Consider the following 18,152-nt stretch of genomic DNA (forward strand, 5'->3'; position numbering starts at 1 on the left):
TAAATATATAGGAGGAAAATTCAATAACACAACAGTTTCACCAAGCAGAAAGAAACGCGAACAATATGAAAAGACAAGGAAAGAAAGGACCACAAGCAATGCAGGTCAACTCAACGTTAGAAGAGGTAATATCTGCAGCAGATGGAATGTCAGATAAAGAATTCAGGATATACATGCTTCAGATGATCTGGAGTCTCAAGGAAGACATCAGACAGCAAAATCAGACAATGAAAGATCACTTCGACAATGAATTACATAAACAAATCCAAGAAGCAAAAGATCAACTATACAGGGAGATAGAGGTTATAAAACACAAACAGAAATCCTAGAAATGCAGGAAGCAATAAGCCAACTTAAAAACTCAATTGAGAATACTACCAGCAGAGTAGAACACTTAGAAGACAGAACATCAGACAATGAAGACAAAGTATTTCAACTTGAAAAGAACATAGACAGCTCAGCAAGACGGTTAAGAAACCATGACCAGAACATCCAAGAAATATGGGATAACATAAAGAGACCAAACTTAAGAGTCATTGGGATACAGGAAGGTATAGAGGTCCAAACCAAAGGAAAGAGCAATCTATTCAATGAAATAATACGAGAAAACTTCCCAGACTTGAAGAATGAGACAGAATCCCAAATACTAGAAGGCTACAGGACCCCGAATGTGCAAAATCATAAGAGATCCACACCTAGACACATTATAATGAAGATGCCCAACATACAGAATAAGGAGAGAATTTTAAAAGCTACAAGAGAAAGGAAGCAGATTACATTTAGGGGTAAACCAATCAGGATAACAGCTGATCTTTCAACACAGACTCTGAGAGCTGGAAGATGCTGGAATAACATATTTAAAACACTGAAAGAAAATGGGTTCCAACGAAGAATTGTGTATCCAGCGAAATTAAGCTTCAGGATGGAAGATTAAATTTAAACTTTCCACAATAAACAAAAGTTAAAAGAATTTGCAGCTAGAAAACCATCTCTTCAAAACATCCGCGGCAAAACATTACAGGAAGAGGAAATGGAAAATAACAATGAAAACCAACAGTGGGAGGTAGGACACTAAAGGGGGGAAAATAATCAAAGAGGAAAAGGCCCAGTGGCCCGCGGCGGGACAGAGCTTCCAATCACTCCTGCAAGGTAGGCGGGCCTGCGACCCACCGGCAGAAGAGGAGCAGCGGCCTGCTGAGAGGCAGAGCCGCCCCCTCCCCCTGCACCGGCAAGGTAGAGGGAACTGTGACCACGCACAGAGCAGGCCCAGCGGCCTGCTGAGGGGCAGAGCCGCCCCCCACCCCCCGCGCCTGCCAGGTAGGTGGAACTGTGACCACGGACAGAAAAGGCCCAGTGGCCCGCGGCGGGACAGAGCTTCCAATCACTCCTGCAAGGTAGGCGGGCCTGCGACCCACCGGCAGAAGAGGAGCAGCGGCCTGCTGAGAGGCAGAGCCGCCCCCTCCCCCTGCACCGGCAAGGTAGAGGGAACTGTGACCACGCACAGAGCAGGCCCAGCGGCCTGCTGAGGGGCAGAGCCGCCCCCCACCCCCTGCGCCTGCCAGGTAGGTGGAACTGTGACCACGGACAGAAAAGGCCCAGTGGCCCGCGGCGGGTCAGAGCTTCCAATCACTCCTGCAAGGTAGGCGGGCCTGCGACCCTCCGGCAGAAGAGGAGCAGCGGCCTGCTGAGAGGCAGAGCCGCCCCCTCCCCCTGCACTGGCAAGGTAGAGGGAACTGTGACCACGCACAGAGCAGGCCCAGCGGCCTGCTGAGGGGCAGAGCCGCCCCCCACCCCCCGCGCCTGCCAGGTAAGTGGAACTGGGACCACAGACAGAAAAGGCCCAGTGGCCCGCGGCGGGTCAGAGCTTCTAATCACTCCTGCAAGGTAGGCGGGCCTGCGACCCACCGGCAGAAGAGGAGCAGCGGCCTGCTGAGAGGCAGAGCCACCCCCTCCCCCTGCACCGGCAAGGTAGAGGGAACTGTGACCACGCACAGAGCAGGCCCAGCGGCCTGCTGAGGGGCAGAGCTGCCCCCCACCCCCCGCGCCTGCCAGGTAGGTGGAACTGTGACCACGGACAGAAAAGGCCCTGTGGCCCACGGCGGGACAGAGCTTCCAATCACTCCTGCAAGGTAGGCGGGCCTACGACCCACCGGCAGAGGAGCAGCGGCCTGCTGAGAGGCAGAGCCGCCCCCTCCCCTGCGCCGGCAAGGTAGAGGGAACTGTGACCACCCACAGAACAGGCCCAGCGGCCTGCTGAGGGGCAGAGCCGCCCCCCACCCCCCGCACCTGCCAGGTAGGCGGAACTGTGACCACGGACAGAAAAGGCCCAGTGGCCCACGGAGGGGCAGAGCTTCCAATCACTCCTGCAAGGTAGGCGGGCCTGCGACCCACCGGCAGAAGAGGAGCAGCGGCCTGCTGAGAGGCAGAGCCGCCCCCTCCCCCCCGCGCCTGCAAGGTAGACGGAACTGTGACCACCATCAGAACAGGCCAGACCTGCAACCGAGAGACGGAACAGGCCCAGTGGCCTGAGGAAGGGTAGAGCCGCCCCCCCCCCCGCACCTGCAAGGTAGGCGGACCTGCGACCCACTGGCAATACAGCCCCAGAGGCCTGCAGAGGGGCAGTGCCGCTGCCTGCGCCTGCAAAGTAGACAGAACTGTGACCACCAACAGAACAAGCCTAGCGGCCCGCAGAGGAACAGAGCCGCCGCCCGCGCCTGCAAGTTCGGCGGACCTGCTACCGACCGGCAGAGCAGGCCCAGCGGCCTGCCGGCGTGGTAGGCACATTGCCCCAATTGGAGGAGGGGCAGAGCCACCGCCCGCGCCTGCAAGGGAGACTTTGCAACCATACAAGACCAATATAAATATATAGGGGGAAAATTCAATAGCACAACAGTTTCACCAAGTAGAAAGGAACGCGAACAGTATGAAGAGACAAGGAAAGAAAGGACCACAAGCATTGCAGGTCAACTCAACATTAGAAGAGGTATTAGCTGCAGCAGATGGAATGTCAGATAAAGATTTCAGGATATACATGCTTCAGATGATCTGGAGTCTCAAGGAAGACATCAGACAGCAAAATCAGACAATGAAAGATCACTTCAACAATGAATTACATAAACAAATCCAAGAAGCAAAAGATCAACTATACAGGGAAATAGAGGTTATAAAAAACAAACAAACAGAAATCCTAGAAATGCAGGAAGCAATAAGCCAACTTAAAAACTCAATTGAGAATACTACCAGCAGAGTAGAACACTTAGAAGACAGAACATCAGACAATGAAGATAAAGTATTTCAACTTGAAAAGAACATAGACAGCTCAGCAAGACTGTTAAGAAACCATGAGCAGAACATCCAAGAAATATGGGATAACATCAAGAGACCAAATTTAAGAGTCATTGGGATACAGGAAGGGACAGAGTTTCAAACCAAAGGAATGAGCAATCTATTCAATGAAATAATACGAGAAAACTTCCCAGACTTGAAGAATGAGACAGAACCCCAAATCCTAGAAGCCTACAGGACGCCGAATGTGCAAAATCATAAGAGACCCACACCTAGACACATTATAATGAAGATGCCCAACATACAGAATAAGGAGAGAATTTTAAAAGCTACAAGAGAAAGGAAGCAGATCACATTTAGGGGTAAGCCAATCAGGATAACAGCTGATCTTTCAACACAGACTCTGAAAGCTAGAAGATCCTGGAATAACATATTTCAAACACTGAAAGAAAATGGGTTCCAACCAAGAATTGTGTTTCCAGCGAAATTAAGCTTCAGGATGGAAGATGAAATTAAAACCTTCCACGATAAACAAAAGTTAAAAGAATTTGCAGCTAGAAAACCATCTCTTCAAAACATCCTTGGCAAAACATTACAGGAAGAGGAAATGGAAAATAACAATGAAAACCAACAGTGGGAGGTAGGACACTAAAGGGGGGAAAATAATCAAAGAGGAAAACAAACCATGTTTAGTAACATAAATAAACAAATATGGCTGGAAGAACAACCCATATCTCAATAATAACCCTAAATGTTAATGGCTTAAACTCACCAATCAAGAGACACAGGCTAGTAGAATGGATCACAAAACAAGACCCAACAATATGCTGCCTACAGGAGACGCATTTGATAGGAAAAGACATACATAGGCTGAAGGTGAAAGGTTGGGAAAAATCATATCACTCATATGGACTTCGGAAACAAGCAGGAGTATCCATACTCATATCAAATAAAATAGATTTCAAGCCAAAGTTAATCAAAAGGGATAAAGAGGGACACTACATACTGCTCAAGGGAACCATACACCAACAAGACATAACAATCATAAATATATATGCCCCAAACAATGGTGCAGCTATGTTCATCAAACAAACTCTTCTCAAGTTCAAGAGTCTAATAGACCACCATACAATAATCATGGGAGACTTCAACACACCTCTATCACCACTGGACAGATCTTCCAAACAAAAGTTGAATAAGGAAACTATAGAACTCAATAACACAATTAATAACCTAGACTTAATTGACATATATAGAATATACCACCCAACATCAAGCAGTTACACTTTTTTCTCAGCAGCACATGGATCCTTCTCAAAAATAGATCATATATTATGTCACAGGGCAACTCTTAGACAATATAAAGGAGTAGAGATAATACCATGCATCCTATCTGATCATAATGGAATGGAACTGAAAATCAACGATAAAAGAAGGAAGGAAAAAGAATACATCACTTGGAGAATGAACAATAGGTTACTGAATGATCAATGGGTTATAGAAGACATCAAGGAGGAAATTAAAAAATTCTTAGAGATTAATGAAAACACAGACACAACATATCGGAATCTATGGGACACATTGAAAGCAGTTCTAAGAGGAAAATTCATTGCTTGGAGTTCATTCCTTAAAAAAAGAAAAAACCAACAAATAAATGATCTCATACTTCATCTCAAAATCCTAGAAAAAGAAGAGCAAAACAACAGCAAAAGAAGTAGAAGGCAAGAAATAATTAAAATCAGAGCTGAAATTAATGAAATCGAAAGAAAAGAAACAATTGAAAAAATTGACAAAACTAAAAGTTGGTTCTTTGAAAAAATAAACAAAATCGACAGAACCTTAGCCATGCTAGCGAAGAGAAGAAGAGAGAGAACTCAAATTACTAGCATACGGGATGAAAGAGGCAATATCACAACAGACACTTCAGAAATACAGAAGATAATCAAAAATTATTTTGAGTCCTTATACTCCAATAAATTAGAAGATAGTGAAGGCATAGATAAATTTCTTAAGTCATATGATCTGCCCAGATTGAGTCAGGAGGATATAGACAACCTAAACAGACCAATAACAATTGAGGAAATAGAAGAAACCATCAAAAGACTACCAACTAAGAAAAGCCCAGGACCAGTTGGGTATACAGCAGAGTTTTACAAAACCTTTAAAGAGGAACTAATACCAATACTTTTCAAGCTACTTCGGGAAATAGACAAAGAGGGAGAACTTCCAAATTCATTCTACGAGGCCAACATCACCCTGATACCTAAACCAGACAAAGACACTTCAAAGAAAGAAAACTACAGACCAATATCTCTAATGAACCTAGATGTGAAAATCCTCAATAAAATTCTGGCCACTCGGATACAAAAACATATCAAAAAAATTGTGCACCATGATCAAGTAGGATTCATCCCTGGGATGCAAGGCTGGTTCAATATACGGAAATCAATAAATGTTATTCACCACATCAATAGACTTAAAAATAAGAACCATATGATCATCTCGATAGATGCGGAAAAAGCATTCGACAAAGTACAGCATCCCTTTATGTTCAAAACTCTAGAAAAACTAGGGATAACAGGAACATACCTCAATATTGTAAAAGCAATCTATGCTAAGCCTCAGGCTAGCATCATTCTGAATGGAGAAAAATTGAAGGCATTCCCTCTAAAATCTGGAACAAGACAGGGATGCCCTCTCTCACCAGTTCTGTTCAACATAGTTCTCGAAACACTGGCCAGAGCAATTAGACAGACGAAAGAAATTAAAGGCATCAAAATAGGAAAAGAAGAACTTAAATTATCACTATTTGCAGATGACATGATTCTATACCTAGCAGACCCAAAAGGGTCTACAAAGAAACTATTAGAGCTAATAAATGAATTCAGCAAAGTGGCAGGATATAAAATCAACACGCATAAATCAAAGGCATTCCTGTATATCAGCGACAAAGCCTCTGAAATGGAAATGAGGACAACCACTCCATTCACAATATCTTCAAAAAAAATAAAATACTTGGGAATCAACCTAACAAAAGAGGTGAAAGACTTATACAATGAAAACTACAGAACCCTAAAGAGAGAAATAGAAGAAGATCTTAGAAGATGGAAAAATATACCCTGTTCATGGATAGGCAGAACTAACATCATCAAAATGGCGATATTACCAAAAGTTCTCTATAGGTTTAATGCAATGCCAATCAAAATCCCAATGGCATTTCTTGTAGAAATAGAGAAAGCAATCATGAAATTCATATGGAAAAACAAAAGACCCAGAATAGCAAAAACAATGCTAAGCAGGAAGTGTGAATCAGGCGGTATAGCGATACCAGACTTCAAACTATACTACAGAGCAATAGTAACAAAAACAGCATGGTACTGGTACCAAAACAGGCGGGTGGACCAATGGTACAGAATAGAGGACACAGAAACCAATCCACAAAACTACAACTACCTTATATTTGATAAAGGGGCTAAAAGCATGCAATGGAGGAAGGATAGCATCTTCAACAAATGGTGCTGGGAAAACTGGAAATCCATATGCAACAAAATGAAACTGAATCCCTTTCTCTCGCCATGCACAAAAGTGAATTCAAAATGGATCAAGGAGCTTGATATCAAATCAGAGACACGGCGTCTGATAGAAGAAAAAGTTGGCTACGATCTACATACTGTGGGGTCGGGCTCCAAATTCCTCAATAGGACACCCATAGCACAAAAGTTAATAACTAGAATCAACAAATGGGACTTACTCAAACTAAAAAGTTTTTTTCTCAGCAAAAGATACAATAAGAGAGGTAAATAGGGAGCCTACATCCTGGGAACAAATCTTTACTCCTCACACTTCAGATAGAGCCCTAATATCTAGAGTATACAAAGAACTCAAAAAATTAGACACTAAGATAACAAATAAACCAATCAATAAATGGGCCAAGGACCTGAACAGACACTTCTCAGAGGAGGACATACAATCAATCAACAAGTACATGAAAAAATGCTCACCATCTCTAGCAGTCAGAGAAATGCAAATCAAAACCACCCTAAGATACCATCTCACTCCAGTAAGATTGGCAGCCATTATGAAGTCAAACAACAACAAGTGCTGGCGAGGATGTGGGGAAAAGGGTACACTTGTACATTGCTGGTGGGACTGCAAATTGGTGCAGCCAATTTGGAAAGCAGTATGGAGATTTCTTGGAAAGCTGGGAATGGAACCACCATTTGACCCAGCTATTCCCCTTCTCGGTCTATTCCCTAAAGACCTAAAAAGAGCATGCTACAGGGACACTGCTACATCGATGTTCATAGCAGCACAATTCACAATAGCAAGACTGTGGAACCAACCTAGATGCCCTTCAATAGACGAATGGATAAAAAAAATGTGGCATTTATACACAATGGAGTATTACTCTGCATTAAAAAATGACAAAATCATAGAATTTGCAGGGAAATGGATGGCATTAGAGCAGATTATGCTAAGTGAAGCTAGCCAATCCCTAAAAAACAAATGCCAAATGTCTTCTTTGATATAAGGAGAGTAACTAAGAACAGAGTAGGGACGAAGAGCATGAGAAGAAGATTAACATTAAATTGGGATGAGAGGTGGGAGGGAAAGGGAGAGAGAAGGGAAATTGCATGGAAATGGAAGGAGACCCTCAGGGTTATACAAAATTTCATACAAGAGGAAGTGAGGGGAAAGGGAAAATAATACAAGGGAGAGAAATGAATGACAGTAGAGGGGGTAGAGAGAGAAGAGGGGAGGGGAGGCGATGGGGGATAGTAGAGGATAGGAAAGGCAGCAGAATACAACAGACACTAGTATAGCAATATGTAAAACAGTGGATGTGTAACCGATGTGATGCTGCAATCTGTATATGGGGTAAAAATGGGAGTTCATAACCCACTTGAATCAAAGTGTGAAATATGATATGTCAAGAACTATGTAATGTTTTGAACAACCAACAATGAAAATTAAAGAAAAAAAAGAAATTGAAATCATATAGAATGGGTCCTCTATCCACAATGGAATCAAGCTAGAAACCAACAGCAGAAAGGGAGAAAATCTCTCAACACCTGGAAACTAAAAAGAAAATTCTAAATAATCCCTGGGTCAAAGAGAAAGTTTCAAGGCAAACAGAAATAGTTTGAGCTCTTTTTTTTTTCTATTCATATCCCTTTAATTTCTTTCTTTTGCAGGAAATCTCAAGGGAAGATAAATAATATATTTAACTGAATAAAAATGAAAGTATGACATAACAAAATTTGTAAGACAGTAAAAGTGATATTAAGAGAAAACTATATAATACGAAATGTATATATTGTAAAATAAAAAGTCTCAAATCAGTAAGGTAAGCTCCACCCCAAGCCAGCCTCCACAACTTAGCAAGGCCCTGAGCAACATAGTGAGTGCCTGTCTCAAAATAAAACATAAAAAGATAAAGGGATAAGGATGTGGCTCAGTGGTTAAGCATTCCTGGGTTCAATCTCTGGTACCAAGAACAAAACAAAACAAAGCAAAAAGAAAAACTAAAAATAAAGCCATTACAAGAAAACAAAACAAAACAATAACTACCACCAACAAAATAAACCCAAAGCAAGGAGGAAATAAAGAGCAGAAGTCATGAAATTAGAAACATAAATAACAGAGAAATCAATGAAATAAGGGTTACTTTAAAGATCAATACAATTGGCAAACCTCTAGAAAGTCTGGGAAAAAAATAGAGCAACAACAAATTACCATTATATGAAACAGGGGATGTCACTAAACAGACCCGAGACATCAAAAGAATCCCAACAGAATACTATGAACGACTCTATAAACATAAATTCGACAACTTAAATGAGATGGACTAATTCCTCCTAAAATACAAACTGTCCCAGCTTACCCAATGTTAAATCAGTGATTTGAAAAGCTCAATAACTATTAATAACTATCAAGGGAATTAAAAATTTTTACTTTAATATTCTCAAAAAAGAAATCTCTAGGTCCAGATGGTTTCACAAAAGAACTCTATCAACTATTTAAGAACGAATTAACATCAATTCCACACATTCTCTTCCAAAAAATAGAAAAAACAAGATTATTCTAAAATTTGCATGGAAGAGTGTGCTTTCTATTTATCTTATGAAGTTATTACTACTCTGATACCAAAACCACACAAAGACAATATAAAACAAAACAAAACAAAACCTACAGGTCAATATCCTCTATGAATATAGATGCAACATACACTTAGCAAAATATTAATAAGTAAAATCTATCACGGTGTAAAAAGAATTACACACATGACCAAATGGGATTTATTCCCTGGATACAAAACTGATTTGACATTCAAAAACAGTCAAGTAGTCCATAGTAACTGGCTAAAGAAGAAAAACCACATTGGTCACATAAATTAATACAAAAAGCATATGACAACATTCAATACCTATTCATGATCAAATCCCTTAGAAACAGAGTAATAGAGAAGTATCTCCTCAACTTGAGAAAAAAATATATGTATGAAAATCCTTCAGGTAATGGAAAAAGACTGAAGCCTTCCCCTCAGATTAGGAACAATACAAGGATGTTCAGTCTCACTGCTCTTATTCAATATAGTGCTGTAATTCTAACTGGTGAAATAAGGCAAAAAAGAAATAAATATCACACAGATCAGAAAGGAAGAAACACAATACCCTCTAGTTTCAGATGACATAATTGTATATATAGAAAATCTCAAGGGATCTATCTGCAAAACACATGCATACACACACACACACACACACATGCATGCATGCACACACACCTTCTAGAACTAATATGTGAATGCAGCAAAATTGTAGAATACAAGAGATACATACAAAAATTAATTATCTTCCCATAATATCAAAAGGGAACACGTAGACCCACTAAAATTACAAATGCAATCCCCTTTTTAAAAAATATCTTTTTCATTGTCAATGGACCTGTATTTTATTTATTTATCCTTATGTGGTGCTGAGAATAGAATCCAGTGCCACATACATGCTAGGCAAGTGCTCTGCCACTGAGCCACAACCCCAGCCCACAATGTAATCCCTTTATACTCACTCAAAAATCAGATGAAATGCTTAGGAATGATGCTAGCAAGACTTGAACAGGACTTTCCTGCTGAAAACTACAAAATGCTGATGAAAGAAAACAAAGTTCTAAAGGAACAGAGAAACAGCCCTGTTCATGGATTGGAAGACTCAACAGCATAAATATTGTCAGCCTTCTCCAAATTGATGGAAAGAATTAATGCACATCTCAATAAAATTCCAGTCAGATTTTTTTTTTTAGAAATGAACAAGATTATTCTAAAATTTGCATAGAAAGGCAAAGGAACTAGCATAACTAAAACATTTTAAAAAGAATAAAGCAGGAACAATCCATTTACCTAATTTCAAGACTTATTTTATAGCTACAGTAATCAAGACTATGTGGTACGGGCTGAAGAATAGACAAGAAGATCAATAGAACAGAATAGAAATCCCAGAGATACACTTACACAAATATGCCCAAGTGATTTTTGACAAAGATGAAAAAGGCAATTAACTGGAGAAAGAGTCTTTCAAAGATGCCGAGCAATAGGATGCCCGTGAGCAAAAGTACAAACCTTGAACTAAACCTCACACTTTAAACAAACATTAATTAAGATGAAACATGAACTTAACGCAAAATGTAAAATTATAAAATATTTAGGAAAAAAACAGGAGAAAAATCTTTGGAATCTAGAGCTAGGCAGAACCAAAAACATGATCTATAAACAGAAAAATCAACAAATTGGACTTCATCAAGATGAAAACTTTTTGCTCTACAAAAAAGTCCTATTAAGGGACACAAACACAAGCTACAGATGGTATGAGAATATTTGCAAACTGCATATTTAACAAAGGAATATATGAAGAACTCTCAAAACTTAACAGTTAAAAATACCATTAGAGGGCTGGGGATATAGCCCAGTTGATAGAGTGTTTGCCTTGTATGCACAAGGCCCTGGGTTTGATCCCCAGCACCCCCTCCCCCAAATATGATTAGAAAATGTACAAAAGACATAAGGGGACATTTCAGAGAATATACACATAACAGACAAGCACATGAACGATTGATTGATATCACTAAACCTTAGGGAAATGTAAATTAAAATCACAATGAAATATCACTATGAACCTGTTAGAATGGCTAACATGTAAAATAGTGACATCACCATTTACAAAGAAACTGGATCACTCATATATCACTGGTGATAATGTAAAATGATACATACAGTCATTTTGGAAAACAATTTCAGCAATTTCTTTAAAACTAAACATGCAACTGCCATATAATCCGATAATTGTGTCCCAGGCATTTACACCAGGGAAGTGAAACTTACTTTCAAAAGAAAACCTGTCTATGAGTGATTACAGCAGCTTTATGTGTAGTAGCCCCGAAGTTGAAATACCCAGCTATCCTTCAATGGTTAAACAAACTGTGGTACATATATACCATGGAGTATTACTCAGCAATGAAAGAGAACTATTGATACATAAAATAACTAGGATAAATCTCCAGGGAATTGTGCTGCATGAAAAAACAAACAATCTCAAAAGATCACCTGCAGTATGAGTCCATTTATATAACACACTTGGAATGACAAAATCATAGAAGTGAGAAGATTAGATCAGTAGTTGCCAGGAATTAAGAAAGCAGCAAGGGTAGGAAGAAAGTAGATGTAGCTATAAAAGGGCAATTTGAGAAATCTTTATAGTAGTGGAACTATTCTGTATCATTAACTGTATTAAAGTCAATATCCTGTTTGTGATATTATACTATAGTTTTACAAGAAGTTACCACAGGGAAAAAGGATACAATGGATTTCTGTGTTATTTCTTACGCCTGTATAGGAATATGTAATTATCTCAAAAAGACAAGATTAACTAAAATTAAAAGTTTAAGTGTGGTTTGAAACGAATATCCTGGGATGGTTGCAGAATTTCATCTCAAAAGAACTGCTCCATAATTCTTTTGTTAGATCCATAAGGTCCTCCCCCCCTCCCCCTCACCCCTGCAACCTGTCCACACTCCATAGCTGCAGAAATAATCTCAGGGAAGTGGGAGAAGACCCCCAGGGGCCCCACCTCAATTAGTAATGAAGGCGGCTTATTCAATTACAAGTGTGTGTCAGTGGTCCTGGGCTGGGGAACAGTGACAGGAATAGAGTTTCACCAAGATCCACCTGAAGTCCTTGCTGCCTGGAACAAGTGCCCTCCCCTCCGGGCATAGCTCTGAGACCCCTGCCCATGGCTGAAAGAAGTTCACCCTGAAAGGAGAGCTAAAGCTAACAGTTTGTGAGAACCTTCAGCGGAGTGTTCATCTTTCCCTCCTAGGAATAAATCTTCTGAAGGTTTTAGTTATGATTGGACTTGTAAATCTGATAAGTTGGAAAATTTGTTTTCTAGCTTCTAACATCTGTTTTATGATCTATTGTCCTGAATGTTGTTTGTCAGTAAGAGGAAAAATCTATAAGGAATGGAGGAGCAGAAGCCCCCTAAGTCTGCCGTCCATCTGACCCCTGGGCTGGGAGTTCAGCATTCTTTGCACAAACTGTCCTTTGGATAAACTTTGTGTCATCATTTCAAAACTTTAAGAACTTCCTCTGCCTTATCTTTGTGACTGTGAGAACTACTTTATTTCATTTTTTTTTAGCCCTGATTGGAGACAAGTGACCTTTGCCCAAATTCTAGAGACACAAAGTCCGACAGGAGCCATCTTTACAATCCACTGCAGCGTTAGTGGGCTCTGCTCAACCGGAAACTGCCCTCCTCCAGGCCAGACACCTCTGCCTTCAGCTTCCTCCCTGTAACCCGGGTCTACGTGGTTATGTCCCTCTGATGGGTACAATTTCACCAGTGACAATCTGAAATTGCAATGGCTACTTCGGGGGACCCTGATATAGACTATTTAATGAGGGACACTTTCAAACAAAAAGTGAAGAGATCTTCATGAGAAGATTGTCTTGTTTACCAAGAGATATTCTTTTTTTTTTTTTTCCTTTTTCTTTTTTTCTGAGAGATTCTTTTGTTTAGAGTTGGAGACACAGTAGCCGCCCTTTATGTCCCTTCTTTGGGGATTATTAAGTGCTGACTTTTCAATTATGTTAATTGGTAAAGTTGCCAAAGACCTAAATCATTTTTGAAAAATATTTATTTTTTAGTTGTAGGTGGACACAATACCTTTATTCTATCTTTTCGTGGTGCAGAGGATCGAACCCAGTGTCTCATGCATGCTAGGTGAGCGCTCTACCTCTGAGCCACAACCCCAGCCCCTTAAATCATTTTTAATACAAGTTTTTTTTGTGTTATCTTTGTAATTTGCTCTTCTCTAGATAACTTTATTCCCTCTCTTTTCGGAGGGCGCCTAATTAGGCTTTTTCAGTGCTAATTTTCGTTTTCATCTGAAGCAGGCTCCTCTTTTTCTCTATTCCGCTTCCCCTCTGTTCTCCTGTCCTAGGAAATTAATGGTCACCTTACCCAAGAGTCCTTCACTTTTTATGTGCACATTCTTAGAAGATCCAGATAACCAGTCAAAATGTCTGGAAAAAAAAAAGAGTTATTAAACTTTGTATCTTTCTGTGGAGCTTGAAAGTATATTTGCATGAGAGTCTTCATTATTGTAAGAAAAGAAAAAAAAAGCATGATCTTCAAGTTAAAAGAAGTATAATTTTTTGCCATGAGTCACAGTCTTCAGAAAATTACCTTACTATGAAAATTAATAACAGCACAGTATTTTGATTTGGACAAGGCCAGGGTTGAAATTCTTTTGATTAAACTGGATTTCCTACATTGGTCGTATGCTTCTACTATTTTCATAACTTATTTAAAACTAATATTATACATATAAAAATTATATTAATACTAATGAATGCCCTTTCAAAGGTTTAATTTTATGAAATTCTTACAATGTGATAAGTCATGAGGATTTAATGTGTTAGCTAAAATTCTATTTCCTGATCCTTAACTAACTTTAAGGTTTTAGACAAAGGGTTAATTAAAAAGTTTGCCTAGGTGATTTCTAAATAAGGAAAAGATACAAATACTGATTATTAAGATCGTTTTTAACTTTATTTTTTAATGGCAATAGACTAACAAAATAAGCAGAAGCCTTTGAATGATAGTACATGCTTATACATCAAAATTGCTTAAATTGTATGAAATAAATGTTACTAGACATCATCTAAACCATTTCTCTCTGTGTGTATAGAAAAGGAAGGTTGACAACTTGGGTGAAAGATGATTATTAATATAAATGGTTAATTCAGAGTGCTATGATTTGAATATGGATAGTAACCCCCAAAGGTTCATGGTCTTGTTCCACAGGGTGGGGCTATTGAGAGGTGCCACAGACTTTTAGGAGATAGGGACTAGTGGAGGATCCTTAAGTCGCAGGGGACAGCCCTTGGAAGGGGATTGGAAACCCTGATCTCTTCTTCCTTTTTTTTTTTTTTTTCCCTTACTGGCTAATGAGATGAGCAATTAGCTCTACCATGTACTCCTCTCTTAATATTCTGAGACCCAAATCAGCCATTTAATCATGGACTGGAACCACCAAAATAAATCTTTTCTCTTATTATAAGCTAATTGCCTTAAGTATTTTATTATAGTAATGGAAAGGTGACTAATATATAAAGAAATACAAATATACATACAGGATAATGAATATGATTTTCTGGTTAATTAGGAACGTTAGTAAAGTTGAAACTATTTATAGAGATAGTAAATTTAATATGACACACATTGATTTATTTAGTAGATTTAATTTAAAAGCTGTAGTTAACACTTCAAATTCATTACTTATTTGTTTACTTATATATTTGTGTGTGCCTAAATTGATACATGTAAAGGCATATTAATAGGGTCTTTATTACAGATTATTAATGAATAATGTACAAAAAGTAAAATTAGAATTTGGGTCTTTTAAAATATAAAATGATTAAGTTTTTATGTCCGTGTGAATAAAGGTTTCTTTGCAACATAAAATATTGTTAACTTTCAATCCTTTTGACATAGTTTTAAATAATTTTTAAAAAGATTTCTTGTTTTAACAAAAATAAAAATTCCTGTTAACTATTGTTAACTCTGTGTTTTCACAATGTTGCCTATAGTTATTTCTTGACCCTAGATATATATGCCTTGTATCTGTGTCCTCAAGAAACTATTCTTGATTCTTTTATTCACAAATTCAGGGCCCCAAATCGGAATAATCAAGCTATTTGGAGCCTTAACTATCTTTGAGTTTATTACAATGGTCACTAACAAAGATTTTCTTCTTTACCCTATGACAAAAAGGACAAAGGGAACAATTAGAAATCTAAATATCCTTTGACATTTAAAAGTATTAAACTATTACAAGCTGGGTGCAGTGGCACATGCCTATAATCCTAGACACTCAAGAAGTTGAGGCAAGAGAATCACAAGTTCAAAGCCTGCCTGGGCAACTTAGCAAAATCCTATCTAAAAAAAATTATATATATAATATTTTATATAATAAAATATATTTATTATATTAATATTATGTATAATATTAATATAATAAATTATATATATGTATAAAATTAAAGGGTTGGGGATGTAGCTCAGTGGTAGAATGTCCTGAGTCCAACCTCCAGTAGGGAAAAAAGTAAAAGAAAGATAATTCTGGATTGCTTAGTCACCCAATCTCTTATGAAGTTTTATTATTCATGAAACATCAGCATGCGTTGCCAACACTCTAAACCCAGTGATCCTCCTTTCCTCATCTGTAGAAAAATGTGCCTATGATTGGGTACCTCTGTGAGGGAACTATCCATATCTTACAGGAAACTTCTAGAGTCTCTTTGGATACCTCTGACTTAACTTTGATGTTGGTTCATACTAAAACACAAAAGCTAGGAATTGTGACGTAGGTTATGCTATTGTTGACATTTCCCTTGAAATGCAGCTTTTCCTATAAATAAAATAAGTTCCAATGGCTAAATCAATTGCCCTCCCACAGACCTGCCAGCTGACAAAAGATAAAAGGAAACATATTTATTTAAGGTACGTGAATTTAGATGAGTCAGTCCATGCATTCAAAACACTTTAGAAATAAAAAGATCTCCTGAGACTAAAAAAAAAGAAAGAAAAACCTCTCTAAAATAGAGGATGGATAGGAAACCTTGAGCTACTTGCCATTACCTAGGGAGAGAGCTATAATGAAAATAAAGTTTAGCAAAGCTTCTTCATGATATTACTACAAGAGCAGAGATAAACTGACAATGATCTTAAACCAACATCCAAGGGATGATTAAAGGGTATTTCCAAAGATGTCCCAATGCATGCCCTGCCCAGATTGGCACAATCATGCTAAGGCTAGAGAAGTAAAATGTGATGACCCACGGCTGGAGACCACTTTGAACTTCTCCTACAGGCCTATGAAGATGTTCTGGTTATAGTCCTCTATTCTCAGAATGTACTAAGGCTTTTCTTTGCTGGAGCGCCCATGTCTATGATGGTTTAAAACTTTTGTTTCATTTTGTTTTCCCAATTTGGGAAATCCCAGCTCTCCTCTCCAGGAAGAGAGGCAGACACATATTTCACTGGTATAATTAGTAAATAACAGTGAAGTTTTACCTTCTACATGGAAACTTCTCTGTCCTTATCATCAACAAACACCACAAAAAGTGATGAGGACTAAAGGAATTCAAAAGCCCTCAAATGACCAAGGGCCACTGGATTCCATTGGCCTGACCACGGTGAGCTCAGCCTCCTGCAGGTCAAGCACATTATCTCCTTCTGGGACAGAAGAGGCTGCCCCGTGCATTCAGGATTGCTTCTAGTCCTTGATTCTGTCCTGCTACAATCGGAGGGGAAGATTGCCAGGAAGCTCTAGTTTCAAAATAGCCCCCTAAGCAGCCTCTGTGTGATCTGAACCCGAGACTTTTGTTGTTTTGGAAAAGACAACAGAAAAAAAGCCCTTAGACCCTGATGGAAAGAACATCACTGGGTACTGTTATAAAGGCACAGCACAAAGACTCCAAAAGTTTAACCCTGGCTTCATGTCTCCAGCTAAAACATGTATCTAAACCTTGCATCCCAACTACTGGAAGACTGTTCCTTTAAGAGTCCTCAAGCTTAAGATTTTTTAGAAATTCCTCAGAAGCTGTTAATTTACAGTAATTTGCCTCCTGTCCAAAGCAGCGTGACAATTTACTAACTACAGAAACAGCTTTTGACGGGGAGCAGGGAGAATGACTTTTCTGGCTTTTTAGCACACTGTTTTCTTTCCTTTTCTCTGCTGACTTTCTTGTCTGTCATGGTACCTGGGCCACCTCCCTTAACTGACATAATGTCCCTTATCTTCATCCTACCACTTTTGACGCTAGTGGTCTTTTGCCACTTTAGGAAACAAACAAAGCTCTCTGGTGCATTTTGTCCAGACAATAGATAACTGTTTTGAATTTAATTGATTGTGGATGGGATTTAATAACTGGCTTAAGTATTAAAAGATAAATATATCTGCATAACCCTCTGATGTGTAAATTTCTCTTACAAAATTTATACCAGATGCCAGGCTTATAAACATTGTACATTGACCCCACATCAACCAAAGACTTCTGCTGAGGTCTTTATAACCCTATCAGCAAAACCTAACCCTGCAGGAATGGGGACAAAGATCTGGCCTCTCCTGGATAAACACAGTCACTCCATTTCCCTGAGGGATGTTCCAGACTGCTTTGCAAGATCTGACTCCTCTGAAGGAACCTGTCCATTTCAAGTAACACTCCCCGACAACCAAAGATCAAATTGAGTCTGTTGTGATTCATGATTTAAAAAATATATATTTTTTTTAGTTGTAATTGGACACAATGC

The 18,152-nt window shown here is 39.1% G+C and overlaps 1 protein-coding gene across 3 annotated transcripts in view; it reads right to left on the minus strand.

Annotated features, from left to right (window-relative positions):
* The window catches only part of Cysltr2 (cysteinyl leukotriene receptor 2), a 68,699-nt gene that overhangs the window by 5,217 nt on the left and 45,330 nt on the right, over positions 1-18,152 (minus strand). The window contains exon 2 of one of the 3 annotated variants that reach the window (XM_046454005.2): positions 13,797-13,858. The exons of the other annotated variants lie outside the window; for them this stretch is intronic. The gene's annotated coding sequence lies outside the window, so the exon portion shown is untranslated. The remainder of the gene's footprint in view (positions 1-13,796; positions 13,859-18,152) is intronic. 3 annotated transcript variants of the gene reach the window in all.

The sequence above is a fragment of the Marmota monax genome, unplaced genomic scaffold (genome assembly GCF_021218885.2).
Source record: "Marmota monax isolate L192 unplaced genomic scaffold, Marmota_monax_Labrador192_F-V1.1 WCK01_AAM20220418_F8-fsc00011, whole genome shotgun sequence".
Classification (NCBI taxonomy): domain Eukaryota; kingdom Metazoa; phylum Chordata; class Mammalia; order Rodentia; family Sciuridae; genus Marmota; species Marmota monax.